Consider the following 11117-nt stretch of genomic DNA (forward strand, 5'->3'; position numbering starts at 1 on the left):
GGGTGGGAGAGGAGGTGGGAAGGATAACATGTGGGGATCAGGTGGGTGGAGAGATTAGGGAACAGTGAGGGGAAGAACAGGGAGAGAGACTAGAAATTAGTGGAGGACATCTTTGGAACAGGAGAGGTTCCTGGGAGTCTATGGGATGACCCTAGCTAAGACTCCAAGCAACAAATTTTAAGGAGTATGAAGTCAGCACCTCCTGTATCCAGGTAAGACTCCCAGTGGAGAGGGGAGGGACACCAACACACACAGAATACCTTAGACCCAAAATGTGTCTTGTATATAAGAAGTGTAGAGGTAAAGATGGAACAGAGTTTGAAGGAATGGCAAATGTGTACTGGCCCAGGTTAAGACTCATCCCAGGGAAGAAGGTTGACCACTGTCTTGATAATGATATTCTGCTATGCTTGCAGACAGGAGTTTAGCATAATTGTCTTTTGAGAGACTGATGGAGATAGCTGCAATGGATGGAGCACAGGGAGTGCTGTAGAAGACTAGGAGGAAGGACAGAAGGAGCTGGAGGAGTCAGTGACACCACAAGAAGAACCTATGGAGTAATCTAACCTGGGCCTATGAGGGCTCACAGAGAATGAGACACCAAACAAAGAGCATGCATGGACTGACTGAACATAGACCCTCTTACACATATGTAGCAGATATGCAGCTTTGTTGTCATGTGGGATAGCCCCTAACAATAAGAGTAGGGGCTATCTCTGACTGTATTACCTGCAGCTGGTTAACTTTCCTCCAGCTGGGCTGCCTTGTCACTCCCTGACCAGAGAGGATGTGTTTAGTACTGCTGTAATTTGTGATGCCAGAATGGATGAGTACCACTTGGGGGTCTTTCCTTCTCTGGGAAGAAGGATTGGTGCATGGGAATGAAACTGGGAGAAGAGGAGGGAGGGAGCTCGGGTGGTAATGTAATTTGATTAAATAAATAAATGGAGAAAAAATAAAATAAAAGTAAAAAGAATTTAGGCTATGAAGATGCTACATTTTATAAACCAATACTAATGCTAGCATTTTCTTTCTCCTGCTATTTAATTGTTGACTGAGCATGAGTGAGGAATGTGTTGAAAGTGTCTCATAAGGAATAAGAAGAACAGTTTCCCTCAGAGTGTATTCTCTGGATTCTCTGTATTGAGACAGGAGTGAGATATATCACACATTAAGTGGTTAAGGAATGAGCAAAACTGATTCTCACAGATCTGAAAGCTAGAAGTGGAAGAGCACATGTTCATGGCTTCAGAATGCTGGGCATCTGCTTTCCCTTACATGATCCATACAGCTGTGGCCTCACATTTCCAAATGAATACTAGCCTCATTCATGAAAGTTAGGCTTTCCTGAAGGGAATCGCTTTCCCCAATCCCTCAGCACCTAAAAGAATGCAGCCTGTGGATTTGGTAAAAAGAGATCTTTATACCACTGAATAGTGTATTTGCTTGTAGTCTTTTCTATGAATGTTTTCAAGCTGCCCTGGGCTTGAAGCTCTGATGAGTTTTCACAATTCTGAATTGGTGCGACCATGAACCACTACTCAGAAAAAACTAGAGCTTTTAGCATCTTGACATGGAGATCAGTAGTAGTTATCACCTTGCTACAAGATATGTGACATACTGATTAGCAGATATAGCACCCAAGAACTCACATTTAAAAATAAGCATGCTTGTAACACTGGATCTCAATTGAGCATATTGAAATAAAACAGGGCATTTTAAAAGGAAAGAAACAGCAACAGCAACAACAAAAGAATGCCTGGGTTCTCAGAGTTCCAGTTTCATCAGTATCATATGAAAGATGAGAATCAGGGGGTTTTTTTGTTCTGTTTTGTTTTAAATGTTTTAGTTTTTACATATACATTTAAGTTATTACACAACAAACTACCTACAGCAAGAAGAATCATGAAATAATCAGTAATTACATAAAAGTTGAATTCAAAAAGTTTTGGCTATTTGTATTTGGAAACCTTGAAAAAAAATCTTTCTTATCTTTGTGCCTTTATTTTATTGTTTTTAAAATATGTGTTTGTTTATTTATTTTATGTGTGTATGCACCTGAATGAATGCAGGTGCATCAAGTTCACGCAATGCTGTTGAAGGACAATAAGGGCACCAAGAGCAACAACAGCCAGCCACTGGATATGCGTTCTAAAATCAAACCTAGATACGCTGCAAAAGCAACAACTGCTCTTAACCCCTGAGAAGTAGCTCCAGTCCATGCCTCAGAGGTTTTGAAAAGCTCCCAATGTTATTCAATATACAGAGATCTTTGAGACTCAATAGTTTATAGTCTTGCTCTCATATTTGGGCATTTTCCCCTCAATGCAGTAATGTGTAGCTAATCTGACATGTAAATAAAACCAATTATAAAACAGAACACAAAAAGACTATGTAGAGGCTTAAACCACTAGGTAGCCTTAAGAACAATTTTCTTTTACCTCACCACCACTACAACCACCATATAGATTATAACCCTCATCAAAATATACATAGTAACTAGAATGTTCCTTCAATCAGGATTATTTTCTTCCAAATCAGAATACTTGCCGAAATGTAAGCCTGGTAAGCTTCCTCCTTCTCCTTATTGCAACAACCTCACAGCCTAGTATAATGTCTAATGCCCAAAGTAAACACAAGAGAAATATTTGTGAAAGAAATAAGTAAAGAGATAAGTAGCAGATAGTTTTAATACATAAATTAGAGTGGGTGTGTACTTTATAACTCTGTTTCTTGAGCTTCAAAGGCAGTGCCATAGTGGCTGGGAGTTGAATCTACAGGTGTTGTAATGAGGAAGATTTGCAATGAGAATAGGGTTAACCTGTGCTTTCATCATATGCATGTTTATTATTTGAGTACAGAGCAAGACTTAGTCCAGAGGGTGGGGTGTAAGTGAGGGACAGAAATAGAAGACTCACTTGTAGCTCCAGAAGCAAAGGAGGCTTTTATTTCCATGACTGTAAGCTATTTCAGTTACCAATAGAAGTTTCTGGCAAAAATATATACATATAATGAAGAAGTATGTATAATTTTAAAACAATGTAAAAGTGAATTCTAGGCATAAACCTGCAGTAAAGTACAATTACTATCAAAGAAACTCACAACTGCCAAGAATCTTACTACTTACATGATTTATTTCCCATAAATGAAAAAGAAAGTATTGCTCAACCTGATAAAGTCTAAAAACACTGGGCCAAGGAGATGGTTCAGTAGACTAAGGTTGTCTGCTACCCAACCAGGTGACTTGTTTTCAATTCCTGGTACCCACATAAAGTGAAGAAAGGAGAGAATTGACCCCACAGAGTTGATCTATGACTTCCATATACATGCCATGGTACATGCCTCTACACACACAAGTACACACACACACACACATACACACATCATCATTATCATCATCATCATCATCATCATAACTAAAATTAAAAAGAAAAGACTGCAAAGGGCAGTCTCCTTCTCCCATTGAGGGTCGGTTAGAAAAACAATAGTCCAAGTGGAGTCCCCAGATCTGCTTCCTGAATTCCAGGCCCAGGGTGGCTCCACCCAGTCTATCTCAAGGTTAATTTCAGGGAGTATCCATGGTGTGTCCAAGGGTAAAGCCTGCCAAGACTGCTTTCACCTGTGACAAAGCTTACAGTCCTTCCCACAGTTCACAATTCTTTATTAACCACATTTCTTCTGAAATTTCCACATAGAATATCCTGGGAAAGTAGCTATCACCAGAGAAAATGCTGTTAAAAAAAAAAAAAGGGTAGCAAAAAGCTACGTTCATACTGTTCAAATATCTGGTCCCTTCTAACTTCTCTTTGCCCATTTCACTCTATACTTATGGAGGTAGGCAAGGCAGGTTCCTTAGGATCATAGAAATCCTAGGGCCGTAATTTTTGTGCTTTCAGATGTTAGCACTAAATGTTTATTGAGTAAACATCTAGAGGTAATGAGTACTACTTCCATTGTCAATTGTTTTTAGTGAACATGCAAAACAACTGTATCAAGATGTGTAATCAATTAGTAATTTAAGAAATCTTCAGCTACCCCCACAGAAAGCTACTTTTACAATAATACCGGTGAAACTATTCCTTGAAGATGGAGTTTAGTTAAGGACACTGCAACAAAAGTGTAACCTAATGAGATAAATGTTTTAATAGGCTATGAATACAGCCAAAAGAATTGATTTGAGCATTTGGTTTACAATATTTTGTGTGCAGCTGGTTTCAATTTCAAGATTATTAATAATCTCAAGGCTGGGTACATTTCAGTGGGTGTCCACATGTATTGTCACAGCAGAACAGACAGGAAATGCAGACTGAAAGGTTTGGGGACATGAGAGGACAGAAGCATCATCTGTGCCTTATTTCCCAGACTTTTCTTTTCTCTGCCTCCTGCTCTCTAATTACATCCAAATGTTCCCCTCATTTGTTTTCTTGGCCATGCCATCTGAGGCTTGCTGCCAGCAAGGCATGCCATCCTCGTTCTGGCTTTTCCCTTCTTATCTGCACTGCTAACCTATTGAGATTTGTAAAACTATAGGATCTGTCATGTATCTCTCACACCTTTCGTACTACTTCAACTAGACACAGATGTTCATTATGAAAAAAATTAAGATTAAGATAGTGACAAGAATGTACACAGACAGAAAAATCAAGAATGCATAGATCCTAGTTTGTAAAAAATATAAGTAAAGATATTTTCTTCTGATATAACTACCTTGGACATTATACAGCTTCACCATATAAGAGAGTATAAGATAATACAAAACTGACATAAAAACAGGTAAATAAAAAGTGAAATTATTTTCTTGTAAAGTTAATGGTCAGTGTACTTGCATTTGAAAGTGGATATAATCTTCTACTTTTGACCTTCCACTTTTAAAATAACAACACAAACACTAATTAAAATATAACAAAAACTGGCTTCTCTGTATTAGCTTACTTACTGCAGAATGATGAGTAATGAAAGCAGCATATTAGGGTCCCATGAATATACAATTGGTTGAGTAAATGAGCATGTGCACCCAAAGTAGAATATAGAATAATTTCCTCTGGTATTGTAAACAACATATCCAATCCATATCAAAGAGTCTTTAATCTGATGTATATGCAACAGGAATATGTATAGAAAGCAGGCATAGCATCAGAAAGGAAAGCGCATATAGTAAAAAAAATTTGGATATTATGAAAGATTTATCAAAAATACTTGCAGACATTAGAATCCAGTCATGAGAGGTTCACTTATCCTAGGGCTAATAAGGTCTATCTTTGTACCTTTGCAGTAAGCACGTCTGTGTATCACACTAACCATGAGGAAAAACAGACAAACTAAGAAATAAAGGGGAATAAGGAAGGGGAGAGGGGAAAAAAAGGAGAGGAGAATCAAATAGAACTTGTGACATCTTTGAAATCATCAGCTCCATCTGTGCCTGGAGCTGCCTCCCCAGGCGTGTTCCACCATGGGAATAATGGAAGCAACCTGCTGTCTTATTCCTTCAAAATATTTTATTTCCCCCAAAATATAAAATAGTTTCCCTGTTAACTATAATCTGAGAAATCTTAACTAGGCTTTCATTAACACTGGTTCTGGATTGCCAAACTCCCTTGAAAACCCAGGGTCTGCAGGTTGTGCTTGCTTACCACTCCTATTATCATTGTTTTCTCTTTTGCTTATTGGAAAAGTATCTGCATTATTGAAGTCTGATCTGAGAAGCTTTCTGAGAAGCTTGACCCTGAGAACACCTCCTCCTCCTCCTCCTCCTCCTCCTCCTCCTCCTCCTCCTCCTCCTCCTCCTCTTCTTCTTCTTCTTCTTCGGTATTATGATATATTCCATCACTGAAGCAATTAATGGAAACTTATTACATTCCATTTTTCTTAGGTATAATTTTCTTATCAAAAAATGGACTTATCAATGGAAAATAAACTATGAAGGAGAATAGAGATATTGTATGTTTTCAAGTGAGTCCAGAGATAATCAGAGATCAGTATTTGATTCTTTTTAAAGTATAAAAGCACTATTTAAGAACAGATGAAATTTCATCTTTGCAGTGCTTCTCCCTATACTTTACCCAAGCTGATTTCTATGCCAACACAATTTTTTTTTTACTGATTTATTTATTCTTTGTCTTTACTTGGACATTCACAAGACAAACTTCTCACCATCTATTTATGAGTTAAGATTATTAATAATTTTAGGCAATTGGGCTTTATTCTCAATTCAGCTTATAGAAATACTTGATCTCAAATAAAAGCTATGTTTCAAGTAGGCATGGAATAATGAACTTAAGATTATGAATTGATTTTATGTTGATACATATAGTATATATATTATATATATATTACATATTATATAATATATTCAGGGGCTACAGAGGTGGCTCAGCTATAAGGAGCATATGCTATGCTGCTCTTGTTAACTCTGAACCTCAGCTCCAAGCTCCGATTCAAATGGCTCACGGCCACTTGTTACTGCTTCTCTAGGTTCTAGTGTAACTGTTATTCCTGCTGTCATCAAGAACCCCTCCCGACTTGCAGAAATGTGAAACAAAAAGAATATTAGAGCTTAGTGTAAGATCCTGAATCAGAAGACATTCACCCAAGATCAATATTTTCTTCTTAAAGTTATAATTTTGTAATTTTCACCCTATTATATTTCAGAATCAAATGCTTGTTTCAAAAATATTACTAACACAAAAGGATAAAATAATACTAAAGTGAATTGAAATACAGTAAGATCATTCATATGTTCCAGCTGCCTGTCTGATCTAGTAGCCTACTGGCTACTGTGAACTGGACAAAAGAAGTTCTAGTGGAGTGGTAGAAGTGCAGCAAACACAGAATTTGAAGTTAACAGAAAATTAAAAAGGCAGACAAATAATTCAAGTACATTTTGGAGATGGGGATAAAGAAAAAAAAAAAGAAATAGAGGGATGGACAAAGGTTTGCTTTCTTCCTGAATGTCCTCCAAAGGGGGTGGGGAGGGAGAGAAGGGGGAAAGAGAGGGAAGAGGACAGAGAGAAAGACAGGGATAGAATATTGCGAAAGCAGTAAGGAGACAGAGGGAAGAATGACTTTGTCTCCTTTATGTTCAGGATTGCTTGATATTCAGAGAATAGGCAGAGACTGAGGTTATGGATAGGGTGAAAAATCCTTCATAAAGAAGAAGAAGTATAATTCATGGGAAATTGTAGAATTCAATGAGGAAATTAGGGTATAAGAGAAGTGAAATTCCCAGAGGAAGCAAAAAAAGAGAGCTACACTTTTGTAAAGGATTGTATAAGGCCAAATTACTGAAATTTATGACTATGTATTATTTAAATGGAGCAGACAAAGATAAATTACACTGAACAAGTTAAGGGTACCTCTGAGAGTCATTTATTGTTCCACTTCTTCGGACCTAACTTTCTTGCTCCTAACAAAACTTTGAAAATGAAATCTTGGGAGGAAGCCATTAGCCTCCAACAATACAGAAATTAACAATGTCAACAGAGAGGAGCCATGGCCTAGAAAGCTGTTTTCTGTAACACGTCTGTAAATGTACTTTAAGTGTCTTAAGTTGGATTTATTTAGTATTTGGGGTTTACACCCAGCAGTGGTATAGCTGGGTCATGTAGTAGATGTGTTTCTAGCTTTTTGAGGAACCTCCACAATGATTTCTAAACTGGCTCTACTTGTTTACACTCCTACCAGCAGTGAATAAATGTACCCCTTTTTCTTTTCACACATCTATTCCAGCATTTGTCAGCATTAATTTTTTTTAACCTTAGTCATTCTGACCGAAGTAAGATAAAATTTAAAATATCTTTGATTTGCATTTCTTTAGAGTCTAAAGATGCTGAACGTTAAAACAAAAGAAAACCAATTCTCATCCACTTGCATTTCCTCTTCTGAGAACTTTCTGTTAATTTTTTGCCCTGATTTTTTCATGGGATTGCTTGTTTTTATAATGTTTAGGGTTTTTTTTTTTTTTTTAGTTCTACATACATTCTAGATAATAACCCATCATTCCTTGTGTAGCTTGTTAAGATGTTTTCCCAATTCTGTACACTGGCTCTTCTCTCAAATGGTGTTGTCCTTTGCTGTATTTCAATTTCAAGTGACCTTATGAATCATTATTTAATGTGTTCACTCTTGAGGTCATTCTCAGAGAATTATTTCCCAGGCCAGTAAGATCAAACATACCCCATACTTTCTCCTCTACCAGATTAAGCATATCAGGTCTCAGGTAGATTTATTTGGAATTAGTTTTATACAGGGTGAAAAATGATCTACTTGTAGGAATCCAGTTTGACTACCACTGTTTGTTGAAGATGCTCTCTCTAGTATGAATTTTTGACATCTTTGTTAAAAATGTATATGAGGGGGTATATGTTGTTCACTAGTTCTATTTCTTTGATACAAATATTTGATTTTATGTAATTACTATGTTTATATTACTATATCTCTGTAATGTAACTTGAAAACTGGGGTGACTATAATTCCAACCACATTTTCATGCTTTAGAATCAATTTCCTTTGAAATTTAAGATTTTTTTTACTATAAAAAATGAATTAGATTTTGGTGGGTATTGTGTTGTCTTCTATAGATTGCTTTTGGCAGAGTAGGGAATTTCACAATATAAATTCATGAGTTTATCTTCTGGTATCATGATTCTTCTTTAATTATAATGCTCAAGATGTGGAAACAGCTTAGATGCCCATTAACTGATGGATGGATAATGAAAATGTACTATGTTTAATAAGTAGAATACTATTTAGCTATTAATAAAAAGAAATTTGGGTAAAGTGGAGGGGCAGCTAATGCTAAGTACCATATAGGAGACCACCACTATAGTAGAAGCTCCTTAAAATGTATGTACATATGGGAGAAATGTAAAAGGAATGACCAAATATGACATCTCTTCCTACCAAATGAAACTTCAATGCCAGAAATGGTTTAAATCTAATTGGGTTGTTGGACAAGGAAGCCCCATGCAAAACCTCAAATAGTCATATTGCCTAGGCTATTCTTTGATTTACAAAAGCCTGAGTTAAAGACCTACTGGAGAAGAAAACACGTACGTATTTTAAAAACATATGTGGCATGTTTCTCTAATGTGTAGATGATCTCTTAGAATCTTTAGGTGTTTTGTTTGAGATGTTTTGTTTGAAATAGCTATAGAGGTAAATGAATTAGTCAAGGGCCATAATGGATTTTGGGAAAGGGGAGACAGAATGCAGTGACACAGAGTGTTAAATATGAATATGAAATAGAAAGCATTAAATTGGTTGTGGATTTGGAAAGAAGAGGAGAAGAGAGGTGGAAAAGCCAACACTACAGACATTAAAAAAAAACATATAGGAAACTACTACTGTAGAAGCTTCCTATAGTATAAACACATACATATATTAAAAAGTGCTGGAAGCGTTCTGAGCTGCCACGTCCTAGGCCGTGAGTCGCCGCTGCCGCCGCGATGGTGTCAGTAATTAACACCGTGGACACCTCTCATGAGGACATGATTCATGATGCACAGATGGACTATTATTGCACCAGCCTAGCAACCTGCTCCTCTGACAGGTCCGTCAAAATATTTGATGTAGGAAATGGAGGGCAGATCCTCATCGCAGACCTCAGAGGACATGAGGGGCCAGTATGGCAAGTGGCGTGGTCCCACCCTATGTATGGCAATATCCTGGCTTCCTGTTACTGTGACCGGAAAGTCATTATCTGGAAAGAAGAAAATGGCACTTGGGAGAAGATCCGTGAGCATTCAGGACATGACTCCTCAGTGAATTCTGTGTGCTGGGCCCCTCATGAATACGGCCTGATCCTGGCCTGTAGGAGCTTAGATGGGGCCATCTCCCTGCTGACCTATACAGGGGGAAAGCCAGTAGGAAGTGAAGAAAATCAACAATGCTCACACGATCGGCTGTAATGCTGTCAGTTGGGCCCCTGCTGTCGTTCCTGGAAGCATCAGGGCAGAAACCCAATTACATCAAGAAGTTTGCATCAGGTGGCTGCGATACCCTTATCAAGCTGTGGAAAGAGGAGGAAGATGGCCAATGGAAGGAGGAGCAGAAGCTAGAGTCACACAGTGACTGGGTTCGAGATGTTGCCTGGGCCTCCTCCATTGGCCTGCCCACCAGCACCATTGCCAGCTGCTCTCAGGATGGCCAAGTGTTTATTTGGACCTGCGATGATGCCTCAGGCAATATGTGGTCACCCAAACTCCTACATAAGTTCAATGATGTTGTGTGGCACGTGAGCTGGTCTATCACAGCAAACATCCTGGCCGTGTCGGGTGGAGACAACAAGGTGACCCTGTGGAAAGAGTCGGTGGACGGACAGTGGCTGTGCATCAGTGACGTCAACAAGGGCCAGGGTTCCGTGTCAGCCTCCATCACAGAGGGCCAACAGAATGAGCAGTGACAACACAGGCAGCCTGGTCTTCCTGTTTCCAGGACTGCCTATTCTAGAAAACATCCAAACAACTGGGAAGAAGGGTTCAAATGCTCCCAAGATTCCACATCCAAGAGTGCCCACAGATGCAACATGGGCCCTTATCTGCCTTACTGGGATCCATGTGTTTAGTAATTTAATGTCCAGGTGAAAGTATTCATGTTAGAAACAAATGACTATTATTTTTAAATATTTTTGGCCATTTTTAACTATCTTTTGTCACATCCAGGAACCTGTGGCTAGATTGGTGGTCATGGACTCTGAGAACTTAGTATTGTTTTGCTAAATAAACATATTATCAACCTGACCCTTGTCAACTTATGGTTATACCCATATATTAAGATGCCTCCAAAACCCAAATCTGAGAAGGTTATTTTTGCAGTATATGGTAAGTAACACAGAACAACAACTAGCCAAGTTGTAGAGAACAAATAACTGCAGAATGACCACTCCTTAGCAGAAGATCTATATCACACAGCCTACTCACAGAACTTTGGGATGATTGTAGAGGGAACAGGCATAATGATTGTAAGAGGGAAAAGCAGTGGATGAGTTCAAGTAAATTGCCTCTTCTGAACACAGCAGGACAGTTGCACATATGAACTCACAGTAGTTGTGATAACATGTATAAGATTTGAACAAGTTCAAGCCAGATAAAATTCCAGCATAGACAGAGAGGTGGACACAA

General features: G+C 38.3%; 1 pseudogene across 1 annotated transcript; it reads left to right on the top strand.

Annotated features, from left to right (window-relative positions):
• The first annotated feature begins 9407 nt into the window (after window positions 1-9407).
• On the top strand, window positions 9408-10773 carry LOC311589195 (protein SEC13 homolog; annotated as a pseudogene). The gene has a single exon. The product of its transcript is annotated as a protein SEC13 homolog (transcript).
• The last annotated feature ends 344 nt before the right edge of the window (window positions 10774-11117 follow it).

The sequence above is a fragment of the Acomys minous genome (genome assembly GCF_964271855.1).
Source record: "Acomys minous genome assembly, chromosome: 18".
In the NCBI taxonomy this organism is placed as follows: domain Eukaryota; kingdom Metazoa; phylum Chordata; class Mammalia; order Rodentia; family Muridae; genus Acomys; species Acomys minous.